This window comes from Ochotona princeps, chromosome X (assembly GCF_030435755.1).
Source record: "Ochotona princeps isolate mOchPri1 chromosome X, mOchPri1.hap1, whole genome shotgun sequence".
In the NCBI taxonomy this organism is placed as follows: domain Eukaryota; kingdom Metazoa; phylum Chordata; class Mammalia; order Lagomorpha; family Ochotonidae; genus Ochotona; species Ochotona princeps.
In genome coordinates this window covers 61,421,799-61,440,258 of record NC_080865.1, presented here as the reverse complement: position 1 = coordinate 61,440,258, position 18,460 = coordinate 61,421,799, and positions in this window count along the sequence as shown.

Genomic DNA, 18,460 nt, shown 5'->3' with positions numbered 1-18,460 from the left:
TGTTCTAGAAACATTTATTTGTGGTTGACTTGATGAACCAGATCATTCCATAACTGCAGGCAAAGGACAGTAAAAATACTCAGACTGCAGATTGAAAGCACATTTCTAGAAACTAGCCATGACATTTGCCTTGTACAAGACAGATTCATATATTTAGAAATATACTGGGGCCCGGCAAATGGCCTAGTGGCTAAAGTCCTCACTTCGAATGCCCCAGGATCCCATATGGGCGCCGGTTCTAATCCCGGCAACTCCACTTCCCATCCAGCTCCCTGCTTGTGACCTGGGAAAGCAGTCGAGGTCAGCCCAAAGCTTTGGGACCCTGTACCCGCGTGGGAGACCTGGAAGAGGTTCCTGGCTCCTGGCTTCGGATCGGCATAGCACCAGCCGTTGCGGCTCGCTTGGGGAGTGAATCATCAGACAGAAGATCTTCCTCTCTGTCTCTCCTCCTCTCTGTATATCTGACTTTGTAATAAAAAAATAAGTAGATCTTTAAACATATATATATATATATATATACACATACATATATATATACACATACATATATATATACACTTATTTTATTGGAGAGCTTTTGGAGTTCTTGATGAGCAAATAAGTGCTTATATGGGTGAAAAACAGAAAGTTCTGCTTTGCCTAAGGGACAGTCGCTTTCACCAAACTGATTGGTTACTTTTGCCCTGCAGTGACAAAACTTTCCTGAGGTATAAGTAAAAGTGTTTTTAGCCCTAGAAATGAATATAACTGATGTTTGGGGAACAGGATTTTCAGCATATTTTAGCTGAAATCTCTCATTAAGAATCAATTCTTACATAAACATCAGACTAGCTGCTCAAACCTCAGTCTTGTCTATAGCTAAAGTTATGTTGTTCACATTGGGTTTCTAAATATTTAAAGCGTTGTCACTGTACATGCCAAGCTTTTGGCCATTTGTGGTAGCTCTGTATGGCTATGGATTTTGTTGTTCTTGTTAGTATTAAAGTATTCTGTATCTTTATTATTATTTTAGTTTATTCCTCCTTTTTTGTACTTACCATCATGAATTAGGGAATATGAAATACAGTACATAGACTATTAGATATTACGTGAGTGTGAGTTCTTTAATCGTAAAATCCTTAGGCTGTAAACTCCTTAAAATCTTTTTGAACTGACCACTTGAGAAAGTAATATGGCAGAATGATAATATTAATTTCTGTGATGTATAGTAAATAATTTCTAATTTGTGTAACATTTATAGTAAGGACTCATTCATTTTTATTCAGATAATACTCACGGGTAAATATATATAATAAACCCCAACTAACATAGTACTTTTCTATCACAATGTCAGGTATGTGTTCACAAGAAATTGAACTTTGAACATTTTTTTGAATACCTACTGCTAAGTATGATGCTAAATGCAGTCACACATGATACTATTTGATTAGCTGTAAGAATTTTTTTCATAGAAACAGCAACTGAGACTCAGGAATTAGATAATACTATGCAAATTTCACAGATATGAATCCTCAGGTAGCAAATGCACCTAAAGTCTGTCTTCAGCCAACAACTTTTTCATTACATTCACCTTCTTTCCTACCTATTTGACATTATTCCAGTAACTCAGACCCAGGTATTTGTTGGGTTTCCCATATTTGTTGATTTCTCATATTTTTCATTAGCAGCCTTTGTTTCTCTCTTTGTTTTATTTCTACCCCAATTGTGTATCTCCTGATACCCTATCTACAAGCTTGTATAATCATTCTTCTAATTCATCTTTCCTTCTTTTGATGCCTTCTATTGGTTTTTAAATAACACTTTATATACTTTTCAATTGAAGGGCTCCTGTATTATTTTGTTTAATCTCATGTAAATCAAGCTTATTAATTTCCTCTCTGTTCTTTTGAATTTCACCCACTTTCCTTAAAGATTTTGAAATCTTCCTTTGGGTGTTTGCAAAATTTTCTGAGCTGGTTGGCTTCTGGCATCTTTTCGCTCTTAAGGCAATGTCATGTTTCTGTGGAAGTTTGTGATTTTTGTTGGAGTATGACACAGTCTAGTGTATTGAAGAATTACTTTTCTTTTTCATTTTTTTTCTTTTTTATCTAAATTTGAGGCTTTCCAATAGATTCTAAGCTTCTGTTCTGAGATGGTTTGCAGTCTGCAGTTTAGGTGGGCTCACTGCCTTATGTTGTACCTATTAGTTATTGGTGATGCTGGCTGGGATGTAAGACTATACAATCTGGACTTCTGGGCATTGAAACAGGTCCAGAGGCTTCTTCTTCACTACCTGGCATCGTGAAAAGGACAGTTGGGATCTGCTGAGTACTGGCACAGAGTGAAAAAAGCAATCCTGTGACTTCTTGCTATCTTCCTAAAGCCTTGGGATGGATGAAAGCGGCTTCTCAGCCTGGTTGGTGTTTTACATTTGCCAGTTGTGTCAGGGAGTCATGGTGGAAAATCCTGACTAAATAGTCTCTCCAGGGACAAGGGCCCAAGGGTAGGATCAGGTGGTTTCAGCTTGATTTTTTCATCATGGACCCGGCACTATCTACTATGCTTCTTGCAGGAGGGAGTCATTTCTCCTCACCAGGTTATTGGAGCTGCACGGGCAGGGTGTCACAGGAAACTCCGTTAATTTCTTTGTTGAAACTTTCCTAATGGTTGTAGCTAGCCAAGTTATTATGTCCATTAGCTGGCTTCTATAGCTCTTGTGAAATTTACTTTGCCTGAATATGAGTATAAATATGAATACAAATTCATGAATAGAAATATATGACTATAAGTAGTGTTACATTGGGCCGGACAAGGTGGCCTAGCAGCTAAAGTCCTCACTTCGAATGCCCCAGGATCCCATTAGGGCACCAGTTCTAATCCAGGCAGCCCCACTTCCCATCCAGATCCCTGTTTGTGGCCTGGAAAGGCAGTCAAGGACGGCCCAAAGCCTTGGGACCCTGTATCCGTGTGGGAGACCTGGAGGAAGTTCCTAGCTCCTGGCTTTGGATCGGCGCAGCACTGGCCGTTGCAGTCACTTGGGGAGTGAATCATTGGAAGGAAGATCTTCCTCTCTGTCTCTCCTCTCTGCATATCTGACTTTGCAATAAAAATAAATAAATCTTTTTTTAAAAATCGTGTCACATTAATGTCCGTAGCGAGGTAGTCACCAGAGTCTCTTACACAGCCACTATCTTGACTCCATCTCCTGTATTTGTTTCCTGACAGGTAATGTTTGTTTTTATTCCAGATATTATTACATTTGCCTGAATGTACAAGCTTCTAATGAGGTTTCAATTGTAGAGACTGATTTCTAATTCGAAATCTCCTATATCTTAATTTTTCTGTAACATTATGTGTATTTATCTTTTTTTTACTCAATCCTGGAAGTAGAACTATTGTGATATTATGTCCCAATTCTCATGTGAATATTGTTTGCTTTTCATGGATATCCCTTGTGCATACCCTGCAGTTCTGGAGATACTCCATAGACTTTGTGAAATATTGTAAATGGAACAGATGTTTCTAAGTGATATTTTATATATAACTAATTTTATTAAAAGCACTTGATTCATATTAATGGAATCTGTAACCAACAAGACTTTGTTTAATGAGCTAAGGATAAATGAATTATACTTTAATGTTATTAACCTCAACATTTCTATCAAGTAGGTGAAAAAGATACATAAACCAATAAATAATATATTGTAATTTCTTCAAATAAAATAGCAACATAAAAATGTTATAGCTAATTCTGTCTTGATTAATGGCAGAAATACTTTCTATATGTATAGATGAGAACAGTAAGAATAATTTTTTTTCTGGAAATCAAATCATGTTTACTGTATGCTTTTTATCAAAGCACAAATTTGACAAAAAGTAGTACACAAAGATTGAATGATTTGGTATAAGTATTTAAAACATCATTTCAATGGAATATACCCTGTGATTTTTACAACAGTGACACAAAATTAAGAGATATTTAGCATTACATTTATATTTAAAAAATAATAAATATTGACTACCTGGTAAAATGACTACATAATGGTTTCAAAATGTATAAATCACAGAAATATAAAAATACATCAGAACAGAATTCTTATGTTTACCACAAATTTTTGGTATAAACGGTTTCATTTTTCAATGGACTTAAATTGTATATGATTTAATTTGAAGCTTTACTTAAGGATTTAGCAACCTGAAAATCAATCCAGCATTCTCTGGAGAAGTGACCTAACCCTTAATACAAGGGAACTTTGGAGCCCAAGCAATGCACCCTTCATTTACTCATCGCGCCCCAGTTGGCAGGTCAAAGGCACAGCAATGGTGACAGGTCGCCAGTGTGTCAATGGCCTTGACAGGTTTTAAATGCAAACAGGATGGAAGAAGCTAACCAGTGCTCTTGGACAAGAAAATGTAGGTGTCTATGAAATCATAGTCATCTATTTATGATATTAGTCAGTATTTTAGAGGCTCTTTACAGGATCGTTACTGGTCTTGAATCAGCCTTCTCAGATCTTGATGTGAGGAAAAATATACTTTGTTGTAGTTCAAAAAACTTTTATTTGGGGATCTGGGATTTACCACAGCTAGAACAGTATATCATATAACAGATACTGTTTCTATAAGGGGACTGTCAAGAATGCTGTCATTCAAAAACCAGTGCACATTACACAATGCCAAGGTTAGGTGACCTGTACCGGATGTGACCACAGCGCCCAACCAGCACACATGAGAACCAGGGAAGCAGGGGTTGGGGCTGGCAGGGGAAACGTGGGGGGGGGGGGAGGGGGGCTTCCCTGCTGGACAGCTACTCCCACTGGAGAACGTGAGCTGGGATAGGGGCAGACCAGACTAGGCAGGGCTACAACACCTGTGGGCCTCATGTGGACTAGATCAGGGAAAAGTCAGGCTGGGCTGATTGTTTCCACTGGTGCAAACAAAAATTAGAGTGGGTGAGGGTTGCTTGGGTTTAGCCGCAGCATCAGCTGGCAGAAGCTGACACTGGGGGCTAATTCTGTCAAGTTAAACCACAGAACCACCTGGAGAGTGCATAATCCAGGAGTGGGAGAGGCCTGGGAGGGAAATAGTGGGCTCCTCCCTCTTGGGTTACCACTCCCACTGGAGGGCACAAATTGGACCTGGGATGGGTGGGAGACTCGGTGGGGCTTCTCCTTTTATCTCTCCCTTTACCCCAGATACATGACAAAAAGCAATGTGGAACTAATAGTCTTGTAGCCCTTGAACCTTTTTGCCCTAATTAACTATGTAAAGATTGTCAAAAATAAAGAAAAAACAAAGAATGCCGTCATTGCATCCTTTGCTATGTAACATGATACCACTTCAATGTTTGGAATGTTTGTAGTTTACCTTGAAATACATAAGAAACACTTAAAAATACTGATAGATACAAAAGAAACTCAAATATTTAACATGGGGAAAACATCCCCATTGTGTCGTAGAAGTTATTCATATAACTAAAAGTATATATTTATTAAGCTATGTTTGATCAATTGTTCTCGAGGGAAAAACAAATGGGGAGAGAGACACGTCAACTCAATCAGAAGTTCAGGAGCATTGCTAAGCCTTGGGAGGGAGGTCATCTTACATGTACAGAGTTGCAAGACTTTCTGCCTGATAGTTTTTCTCAGAATGATCAGGAGGAAAAACTGAGATTGGCAGTTGAACAGATGGCTTGAAGCTGCCCTCGCTTTTGAAAAGGAAAGCAAAGCAAGATGAAAATATGCTTAACAGAGATGTTGATATGTAAAGGTAGTACAGCTGGTGCAATATTCTCAGATGAATCAATAATTAAAGGATGATCTCTGTCTTTTCTGTGGCCTGAAAAGCAATTCATAGCTGCTGAAATTAATTAATATTGGAAATGAGGCTAACAGCTTTTAATCAGTTTTAAAATCTGCTTACTCTAAGCATTCCATAACCAAATCCTCATAATAAAATAGAGGCTGTCTTTCTGTTCAATTATCAGGTTTGAAAAACATCATGCCAACTTACTGGGAAGCATCCTGGGAAGAGGCTGATTAGTCAGAATGAAGGAACGATCAAAGGTATGGTTAAAAAGAGAATGTTTCTTAAAATGTCAGCTCAAATGAGTGAATTGTGTTTGATAAGGGATTTGGAGCGAGTATTTTAGAAATGATGCCATCTAGGTCTTTTTGTCTAATTGAAGATTTAAAATATCTATTGCTACTTATTGAATCAAATTAGTTTTCATTCAGACTTTGATGCTACAAATATATGACCGGGCATACAAAGAGAACAAGAAACAAAGCCTTGGAAAAAAAAAAAAGATTCAACAGAACGTAGGATCTGATCCTTGCTATGCCGTTGTCTAATTCTTGCCAAGGGTACATCCTTTCTTGAAATTCTGTAGTTTCCTAAAGAAAGTTCAACCTTGCTAACTTGGAATTTTTTATGTTTGCCCCAGGATCTGATATTTGAAAATGAAGGGTTTTGGGCCTGGCGCAATAGCGTAGTGGTTAAAGTCCTCACCTTGCACGCTCAGGATCCCATATGGTCTCCGGTTCTAATTCCCGGAAGCCCTGCTTCCCATTCAACTCCCCGCTTGTGTCCTGGGAAGGCAGTTGAGGATGGTCAAAAGCCTTGGGACCCTGCACCCGCGTGGGAGACCTGGAAGAAACTCCTGTCTCCTCGCTTCAGATTGGCTCAGCTCCAGCCCTTGCAGCCACTTGGGGAGTTAACCATCAGATGGAAGATCTTCCTCTCCATCTCTCCTCCTCTCTGTATATCTGCCTTTCAATAAAAATAAATAAATTTTTAAAAAAAAGAAAGTGAATGGTTTTAGAAAATTTAATTTGCAACATATTAAGATTCAGATCTTGAAACTCAGACTTCAACACAATGAAAGAAAGAAAACTTTTTCTGAATTTGATTGATAAAGGGCCAACTAAAGGTGTATCTACTTGATTGGGGCCATTCTAAAAGGCAAACAGCTCTATTGTAGGAGTGCAAAAAGAGGTTACATTTGCTTACTATGTGCACAAATGACTCATGTTTTATTTAAAATAACAGCTTGATCATAAGTGTTGTGAATAGCATAAATGGATTTGCTTTTTTGGAGATTTAAGAGGGAATTGGTATTATTATACTGCAATAGTGAGAAAGCATTTGATTTATCATGAATTTTTATGCTTCAGGTTTTATAGGCTTTTCGCTTTTAGGAGAACTTCATTAAATGGATTCTAACCATATATTCTCAAATCACAGCCTACATAATAAACAATTCTATAAACTCACTTTCTTTAGATGATTGTAAGGCATTGCAGAGTGGCCTAATGTTATTACTATTATCCATTAGTTGTCATTGCAGAATCTTAGCTATAGGAATCTCAATTCACTAACCTTCTGTTGAGTACTAATGAGAAAAAGCCTGGGTGAATCAATGAAATATATCTTTAATCACATGACCTAATGATTTTCTTTAAAAATGAAAGATATTGGTTCAGAATTAAACTTTGCACTAGAGTGACAACTCACTATATTCCTTCTAGGCTGTGCTATATGACAATGCTAACTTTATTTCATTACTTGAGGAGAATACCCTGAAGGTTGCCCCACTTTTTGGCAACATTCAAATGACAGCAATCAGGGTCAGCTTCCTCTGTAAATCTTCAGAGGTAATAATTTAATTAAAATGAATTTTCTCCCTCACATCTCAAATTCCATGTCAGTAGTAGTATTTTTTTGTTGCCAAGATATTTTTTTAACTGAGTTGGACAGATGGTTGTCTCTCTTTGAAAGGCAAGGCAAAAAGCCAAAATTTAAAAAAAAATGCCAAATAGCATGGTTCTATTAGAAATAGGAATTTGGGGATTTCCTCTATTTGTCATTTACTATGGGGAGGCTTAGAATATCCTTTTTAAAGGAAAATAAGATTATCAGTCCAAATATATAAAAAGTAGACTGATTCTTTGTTAAGACTGTGGCTCAAGGTAATAGATAAATAATGTATATATGAGTCATAAAATAATATAGTCTATCTAAAACAAGAGTGAAACTGTGCCTCATTAGTAGAAGCATTAAACTTATAAACTCTAATTCCTAAGCTGTGACTTTATTTGGAAAATAAATTCAATCAAATTACAGTAGGTCACATTGCATTACAGTGGCTACAACCTCTAATTATTGCTGTCCTTACAATGGGAGAGAGAGTTTTGAAGATAGGCTAATAGATAAGGAGGGAGGAAGTGTGATGATGTGCAGAGATTGAAGTAATGTAGCTACAAACCAAAGAACACTAGAAGAGAAGCATGAAAAATTCTGTTTCAAGACTTGCAGAAACAAACGAATTCTACTAGTATGTTCTCTGGAACTTCTGGCTTCTTAAACCATGTGAAAAAGGTTTGGTTTTCAGTCACCTGGTTTGTGGTACTATAATTGCCCTATGAAACCAGCACAAAACATTGAGGCAAGTGATACTATGTGAGGAGGAAGTGTAAGCGAATTTAAAGATCCTATGTCTGGGCCCGGCGGTATGGCCTAGCGGCTAAAGTCCTCACCTTGAACGCACCCAGGATCCCATATGGGCGCCGGTTCTAATCCCGGCAGCTCCACTTCCCATCCAGCTCCCTGCTTGTGGCCTGGGAAGGCAGTCGAGGACGGCCCAAATCCTTGGGACCCTGCATCCGTGTGGGAGACCTGGAGGAGGTTTCAGGTTCCTGGCTTCGGATCGGCGCAGCACCGGCCGTTGCGGCTCGCTTGGGGAGTGAATCACCAGACGGAAGATCTTCCTCTCTTTCTCTCCTCCTCTCTGTATATCTGACTTTGTAATAAAATAAATACATCTTTAAAAAAAAAAGATCCTATGTCTACATAATTCAGTTTGTGAAGCAATCTTTGCATTGGATGTATAAAATCATTTAGACTAAATTGTGGTTATTTTATTTTATTTTATTTTTGATGATGTTTACATAGTTAAGAAGAATGCATGCCCATGTGTACCACAGATTAGGGTGGGAAGGTTCGAGGAATAAGGGAAGGTGAATGAGACAACTACCTCCAATCTCTCTCTCTCTTTTTTCTTCTTGTATCTGGGGAAAATGGTGAGAGAAGGGAGGAGAACTACTCTCCGCAGTCCAACCTCATCAGCACCTGGAAATGGGGAAGGCGATCTGATGTCATCCCAGGCTCCCCAATGTGGAGCATGTCCCAAGTGTGCTGCTTAAGTGGTTTATTTTATATTTTGTTTTACTTTATGTGGGAATGTTCTTTGCCCTAAAAGCATATACATTGTACAAGTCAAGAACTTCAGTAAGCTTAAGTTCCTAATTATCTACCAGGCATCTCTTTTTTTCAAAGGATTTAAAATAATTTTAAAAGTATATCAGATTTTTCCAGATATTGCACGTTGGCTGTTTCCAAGTAAATTTTCCTGATTGTCATAAAGCCATTGGAGGTATTTTTCCATTATACTTTATGTTACATGTGACAACTCTCCACATGCACTATGTTTTTGGTTATCACAAGGGACCCTGCTAATAACTATTTATTGAGTGTCTGTTATGGTACAGATACATTTTAGGTAGTAATGTTCCATGATGAACTTTATCTCTATGTTCAAGAAATCTATATTCCACGAAGGGACCGAAAAAATGCAAGCGAAGGGTAAAATGTTTAATGTTAAGAAAACAAATAATTAGTTTACTTTTTAAAAAAAAATATTTATTTTTCAGGCCCGGCAGTGTGGACTAGCAGCTAAAGTCCTTGCCTTGAACGCACTGGGATCCCATATGGATGCCGGTTCTAATCCCAGCGGCTCTGCTTCCCATCCAGCTCCCTGTTTGTGGCCTGGGAAAGCAGTCGAGGACGGCCCAATGCTTTGGGCCTGCACCCATGTGGGAGACCTGGAGGAAGTTCCTGGCTCCTGGCTTTGGATCGGCACAGTACCGGCCGTTGCGGTCACTTGGGGAGTGAATCATCGGATGGAAAATCTTCCTCTCTCTTTCTCCTCCTCTCTGTATATCTGACTTTATAATAAAAATAAGTAAATCTTTAAAAAAATTAAAAATCTTGATTTTTCGTGATATAGTTCTTTGTTCGCAGGTATTTCCCCTTCTACCCTACCACACCTCTACTGTTTTGAACTAGCTTATGGAATGTTAGCAGGTGTACAATTGAGCCATTGCAGTTGGGGAATCTTGTGGGTAAAATGCCATTTGAGAGATGGCCATGAAAAGCTTTGGGAAAAAAGTTATCCAAGAAGAAAAAAAAATTCTATGAAAGTCCCTTAAATAAGTTTTCTATGTGAGAAGAACTAGTCTGATTAGAATGAGAAAGACAGTACAGGCTGAGATCAGAGAAATGTGAAGCGGTCACATCATACAAGAACTTGAAATCCATGGTAAGGAGTTTGGACGTTATTTAAAAACTCATGAGACACTGAATGGCTTTCAGCTGGAAAGCACTATTGTCACAGATGTTTTCTAGAAATGACCCTAGATGCTGTTAAGAGTTCAAGTCATGGAGGCACAAGTGTTGAAATAGGAAAGAAATTAAGGAAATATTGTCCTTATCATGAGAAGCATTGATAGTGACATGAACTAGGGATTTCAAATCCTATGGAAATGCATTTAAGACACTTTAACAGTGTAAAATAGAGTTTTGGAGATATGGTAGGACCTACGATGAGGCCTAAACTTTGACAGAAGGAGAAACCATGGACAACTCCAATGTTATTGGCCTAAACTACTGTTTACACAAATGAAAAAAGCTTGGTAGGGACAAATTCACAAGTTAATTTATACTGCTATTTAGTCTTTCTTAAACGATGAGTAATGCATTTGTTGTCCCAAATGGCAATATGAAATAATGAGTTGAGATGTAGATCAGGTAGATTATTGTGCTATTGTATGGGGTTTGAATTAGTCTCTGAAGATGGATTTTCTGGAGTCAAAAGTTGTGTTTGTTACTTATTTTTTTGTGACTGAAGATAAGTACTGTCTGTTCCTTATCTAAAATTGGACTGAAATAATGGCTCATTAACTCATAAAGTTTCAGTTACTTTAAGATGAAATGAGTGATGATTGTGAAGTAATACATGGTAAATCTTCAGTCTCTAGGAATGAACAGAAGCAGGTATATTGATCAAATTGTTGGTGTGTACAGGTGGTAGGTATAAGGCAATAGTTGTCCAATGTTCTACCTATATGTTTACAAAGGATGTAGTGAGATTTCTCAGAGAAATCATTGAATTAAAGAACAAAAATGTAAGAGATGATTAGGTGATTATTTTTGTGTTAATTAAGTGCATTCCTGATATCAGTGAAAAGAATTCAGATCAGGAATTCCTATTGCACTGATTTGTTTGGAGAAGCAAATGAGAATATCCAAGAAATTCTGAAGCTCCAAAGCATGGGTTTGAACGGCACTATTATTCCGATGGTAGAACTTATGAAGCGAAATACTTCCTTAAACAATTGAGCACAGAGAATGCTCAAAAGCATCATATAGCTGCTTTGAATTTGCTTCCTGAATCATTGACTTGTTTCAATGTTCCAAAAACACTATTAAAGGATTTCTTTATTTTATAATCTGTTGTTTTTCTAATATGTTTGAGGCAAAATATTAAATACTTTAAGTCAACATGTATTTATATACTTCTGAATTACAGTCTTAAAACATGAAATATGAATTTTAGCCTCTGGGATTCTCTCATAGTCCAAATGTGATTATTTAATAGGCAAAGTTTATTTTAAAATAAATCTTAAGTATTCATGTTTGTAGCAAATAAATGGCATGTGAAAATCCTGGCAGACTTAGCATTTTGACAACATGAAATTTTCCCATCCAGCTGGTCATTAGGCCTTTGCAACTGTCAATATCTCTTGCAATCTGCTTTAATAGTGGCATATAATTAGCTTTGTACAGATCAGAGACATCAGGGGGTAATATTCCAATGCAAATACCAAAATCCCAAGAAAGTAAACTCAAACTGACATATGTCCGCTCCATCCTTCATGAGCATCTTTAACTCTGAAGGCAATTAGAATTTATTTGTATAAGGTACTTTGAATCGTAATATGGAACTATGTTAATTAAATATGTACTAGAGTTGTAGAAAATATTGCAGTGCTTGTTATAAAAGGCAATGAATCATTGCTGTACATTGTCTTCATGAATATAGCTTAATATTCAAAGAAATACACCCAATAACTGAAAACAAATGACTTCTAATGCTTTAATGAACTTTTAAGATCTGAGTATATGTGGAAGTTTAAATCATTACAATTTTGTAATGTAATACATTGCCCGGTTATTGTTATTTTAATGTATCATTAAGTTATATACACATACCTATACACATTAACACATATTAGGATATGTATGGAACAAAAATACCTCACTTTAAAAAATTTTTTTAGCATTCTTATTTTAAAGATGTATTTATTTTTTATTTGGAAGTCAGATATACAAAGAGGAGGAGTGACAGAAAGCTAAGTCTCCCATCTGCTGATTCACTCCCCATGCGGCCACAACAGCCAGAGCTGAGTCGACCAGAAGCCAGGAACCAGGAGCCTCTTCTGGTTCTCCCACATAGGTGCAGGGTTCCAAAGATTTGGACTATCTTTGACTATTTTCCCAGGTCACAAGCATGGAGCTAGATGGGAAGAGAGGCTGCTGGGTTTAGAACCGGCACCTATATGGGATCCTGCTGCATGCAAGGCGAGGACTTTAGCCATTAGGCTATTTCACCGGGCAGGCCTAAGATTTATTTATTTCTATTGGAAAGGCAGATACACAGAAGGAGATACAGAGAGAAAGATCTTCTGTACTCTGCTTCACTCCCCAGATGGTCACAATGGCCAGAGCTAATTCAATCTGAAGTCAGGAGCCAGGAGCTCCTTCTGGGTCACCCACACGATTGGTCCCAAGGCTTTGGGCCATCTGCTTCTGCTTTTCCAAGGCATAAACTGTGATCTGGATGGGAAGTAGGCAGAGCAGCTGGGACATAAACTGGTGCCCATATGTGATTCTTGTACTTGCAAGGTGAGGATTTAGCCACTGAGCCATTGCGTTGGCCCGCCAAATGCTTTACTTTTAAAATCAAGATTCTGATGCTCAAATAGAACTTGAGGCATTTTTCCTGAACCTTTGAGTTTAGCAATTTCTCTTGGAATTTTAATATTTCAACATCTAATATCTTCTCTTTAAACAAGAATTTCTTTACCTTTGTAGTCCCACACCACTGAGGCAAGCTTCCTATCATCATGAAATGTAAGCTTAGTGAGTTGCTTGCATTGAGACAAACTATTCCCTGCTTTGCAGACTTTTTATTTGAAGGTATGTGAGATAGTGTTTTAAGTGAAAGCACTGTACAGACACCTGATGACAGCTGTGAACAAGGCAAGGCAGGGTCTAGGATGTGTGATCAGTATCATGGAAAAGAAGATCCTATGATGTGGCACTTTCTAAAGTTTGAATTTCTTTACAACAAATTCATTTGAGAATTGTCGGTAATTAAATATTCTTGTTAAGTTAAAAATGGAATCTACCAGCCTTCCAATCTGCCCACTGAAGGCTTGGTGTTTGGAAGAGGAAGTCCAAGTTAGCCAACAGGGTGCATGAGTTTATAAGCTGGCAAGCACCAGGATACCAACTCACAGGAGTGGTGAGTTTCTCATTTATGAAGACTCTAGAGTTAACTTTATTACAGTGGCTAATGATAAATTAGGCAATAACTAGAATCCATTGAGCATGAGAAGGAAGCCGTATTCTGGAATTTCCATGTGAACATCTTCCATGAAAAATGTTCACTAATAAAGTCTGAACCAAGTATCAGATGGGATTTCCTTACTGCTTCTGAGTTTTTCATAAGCTCATTCTGCACCCAAGAGCATTGACAAGAGATTCCTAACTAGATGTTTCATTTTTCCATAAATTTACTTGTGTCCCCTGATGATTATGCTCTTGTCATAAAATCATACTAATTTTCTGGCTGGGAATCATTAGATACTTGTTTACAGCATCATTTTTGTTTCCATACAAATGTAAACAGCATATTCTAGCTCTTGTTATGTATTGCAGTAGGCCGAGTAACAACAGGAAGGACAAACATTCTTACTTGTCTATAATTTCCTGTAGCCATGTCATTAGAGATCTAAGTGATTACAATTTTAGGCGAATCAGGACAGAGAAGAGCAGAGCAGGAATATTATATTAATTTACAAAATGGCAATGGAAAAACTGGCATTCAGAAAAGGCAAGTGATTAGTTTGAGGCTATACAACTGGCTACATTCAAATGTCAAGAAAACACAGGGAAATTTTCCTAGGATTTTATGTAACTCATTCTTTTGAATATCTAACAGTAACATTAATGTTGGCCATTTATTCCTAAGTATTTCTAATGTAGACTTCATAAGTATATTCTAGTAAATGTGTACCTCTAGCTTGTGTACTCTTAGAATAACATCTCCTTGCAGAAAATAAACAAATAAATTTGTGCATAAATTTCACAAATGACTGAATGGACTAAATATTTATGAACTCCAAAAATCTGATTGTTAAAATCCTATTTCCTAATGTGATAATATCAAGAGATAAATAATTTCAGAGGTGATTAGGTCACAGGAGCAGATCTCCCACATTCCATTTTCAGCATTTGAGGGTATAGACAGTCTTTTTCCATACCCTCAGCTGACATTGAATCTTCTGGCATCTTAGTTTTTAACTCCTCAGACATCAGCATTATGAGAAAGATATCTGTTTATGGGCCAGGCACGGTAGCCTAGTTCCTAAAGTACTCGCCTTGCATGGATCAGGATCTCCTATCCCATATGGGTGTCTGTCCATGTTCTGGCTACTCCACTTGTCATCCAGCAGCCTGCTAGTAGCCTGGGGAGTCAAAGATAGCCCAAGGCCTTGGGACCTTAAGCTCTTGTGGGAGACCTCGAAGACTCTCCTGTCTCTTGGTTTCAGATTGCTTCAGCTTCAGCTGTTGTGACCACTTGGGGAGTGAACCAGACAACGGAAGATCCTTTTCTCTGTATATCTGCCTTTCCAATAAAAATAAATCTGAAAAAAAGATATCTCTATTTATAGTCCACCTAATCTATGCCATACCGTTAGAACCACTTGAATAAATCAAGATATATAAATATAATCACAATGTTCATGGGAAAATGTAAGCTGTGGAAACAAATCCATGTATTTCAAAAAAATTTGGCATCAAAATCAACTTTGTTTATCTTCCCATGAACTTTTTGAATAGTCCTCAGATTGTAACATTGGAATTTAATAAAGAGTGATGTAAAGTATTTTGCTTGCAAAGATTGCAAAGATCTTTTTATGACTATTTCAGTGATCTGGCCCTGAAGTGGCCCACAATTAACGGTTCAGCTGATAAGACTGATAAACTGAGTGACCTTTGCTTCCCCCAAGATTTTCCTACTAAAGCTACAAAACTTAAAGTTCCATATACCTTGAATAAATCAGTAATATTCTCTTTATTTATATATACTTACAACATATCATCCAATTACAAAGCACCTATTAGGTCCTAGCTGTAAGGGAAATTTTCACTGACTTCAACTCTGTGAGACACTATATAGCAGTTAGGTGCATAGCTTGCAAAATAAAATGGACATGTGTTTGAAACTGACAGCAATAATGCAATAGCTGCAAAAAAATGTACACAGTTTATTTGCAAGTGTTGTTCTGCATTTTTTTCATCTGAAGACAAAGAAAAATATCGATACCTCCCTCTGAGCCATGAAAAGGTAGCATTAAACTTATTGCTAAGGCCTCAGCAACATGTGAATTGCATTGCATTTTGTCAATGTACCATTGACAGTTGCTGCCACCACCGCTGCAGCTCTTACCATCATGAGAAATGCCACAGAAGCAAACTTTTAAGAGAAAGGATGGACAAAGAATAAGAATTAAGTTATGGCTCCTCTTTGTGTGATGCATGCCTTACCGGACAATTTCTTCAACTTTCCCATATAATGGTGAAGAAATGTAAGTGCCCATCCTGATTTTTCAGTGACTTCTCTATCTTTTTGGAGCAATCATTTATTAGATAAAAGCCAAAACATAATTTTGGTAGCATGTTTTACTTTCTTGTGCAATACATGCCACTTCCTTTGAGAAATTTAATCAAATGGGTATGATTCACATATTCCTAAAGCCTTACGGCTGATTTTCAGAGAAGGATTTTGATAAGCAAAAGCTTTATTATAACTATGTACTCTTGCCCTATGGAAAAATAGGTTATTACATTTCTTAATGTATTTAACATCAAGGATTTGGTTTGAAACTGAAGGTTTTGGAGGTGATTAGGGAACAGAGACAATGTTTATACACGGTAGAATGAACATTTCCGTCCTTAAGAATTTCAGCAGACATAGAATCTTTAAGAGTGCGGTAATTATACAACAGAAATTGACTACCAGTTTCCTTATTTTTCTGAACACCCACAGAGCACCCAGAAACATCCATCTGAATAGTACTTTCATTAATATATTGGCACACAATGTTGCAATCTAAGTGACAAAGTTACTATAAATGCACCAGCTTGATAAAAAGAAAAACATATCAAACATTACTAATACTGGTGTTCAAGGCAGGTACCAAAACTTAAAACTCTACAGGAAAGTGAAGAGCAGGTCATCATACATGTAAACATGGTATTTTGTCATAGAAGAATTAATTTTAAAGATTTATTTACTTTTACGGAAAGGCATATTTACAGAGAGACAGAAAGAACTATTTTCCAGCTGCTGATTCATTCCCCAAATGCCCGTAACAGCCGGAGCCAAGCAGATCTGAAGGGAGGAATCAGGAACTTCTGGGTGTCTCATGTGGGTTCAGCGTCCCAAGCCTTTGGGCCATCCTCTACTGCTTTTCCATGCTGTAAGAAGGAAGCTGGATGGGAAGTAGAGCAGCTATGATATGAACCGGCTCCTACATGGGATTTTGGCACTTTTAGGTGGGAGGATAAGCCAGGTGAGCCATTGCACCAGCCCTAGCAGAAGAGTCCCTCATTGCAATCGCTGTCTACATCATTTTTCCAAAATTTAAATCAGAGAATTAAGAGGAGTAATAAACTTCTTTTTCCAATTGCAGGGAAAAAAAAAAAAACCTCTTTTCAGAAATGTGATAATTGTCAAGGGTACAGCAAATAAACAATTTAAATTATGAACCATAGTTACAGTAAAATCACACATTGCTTTGTAAAATTCAATATAAAACAAAGATATAGACACTTTGGAGCTAACTTTCCATTAGACTAGACAAATACCAGGTACCAGGAAGAGATTTTAGGACAGGAGAAGAAAAATGTCAGTACTCCTTTCCGAAACCCTCCATTCTGCAGCACCTTGCCCACAAGGTTGTGTTTTGTTTTTTGTGGGGTTTTTTTTGTTTGTTTGTTATCAATTTCAGTAAGTATCAGACACATTCTCCCTGTAGTTCTTCAGAGTGAGTGGTGGGGTAAAAACTCCAAACTTTTTCTCGTGTTAGAATGACTCACGTCTATTCAAGTCTCCTCATTTGAATATTTGAATATTATTTTCTGCTAGGACCGTGAAAAAAAAAAAGCATATTGCCTTTAGGAGTTTAGTATCTTGCCTCCAAAAGAAGATAAAACATATGATACACATTAGGGATTAAAAAACATAGTGAATATACAGTTTCACTGTATACATATATATATATATATATATATATATATATATACACACACAATGGGTGTACGGTTTTGAATCTATTGTTTTTCAATTTAGGAAATCCTTATCTTTAATGTTAAGTACTAACTACAATTTTCTTCTGAAGTCCCTGAAATTATTTTTTTAAAACTCAGGAAGGAAACAATACTGCCATCTGCTGGATCAGTACTGAAATGGCTGCAATGGACTGAGCAGGGCCAGACTGAAACTGAGAGCAGGGAACTCAATGGAGAACTGTCAACTTGACAGCAGGGATCCAACTACTTCAACTATCACCATTGCCTTCCAAGGTCTGCATCAGCAAGTAACTTCAAATAAGGATCTAGTGCCAGAACTCCAAACCAGGCAGTTGAATATGGAATAAAGGCATCTTCACTGATATGTCAAACATTCTCTCTGTTTATATGCATTAAATGGAAACTGTGGTTCATTTCTAAGATTTAAAACCTCTAATTGTTATCAGTTTATTTTCATATATTTAGTGATATACAAATCTACAAATCTTATGCTACAAGAGTGCTTATTTTTTAAAAGATTTATTTTAAGACTAGATTTTACAGAGAGAGAAAAGGAGAGATAGAAAGATCTACCCATTGATTCCCTCCCCAAATGGCTGCAATTATCAGAACGTTACTAACCTGAAGTCAGGATACAAGAGCTTGTTCCAAGTCTCTCATGTGGGTACGGAGGCTCAAGGAATTGGGCCATTCTTTGCTGCTTTCCCGGGGTAGTAACAAATATCTGGATCAGAAATGAAACCAGTGACCATATGGGGTG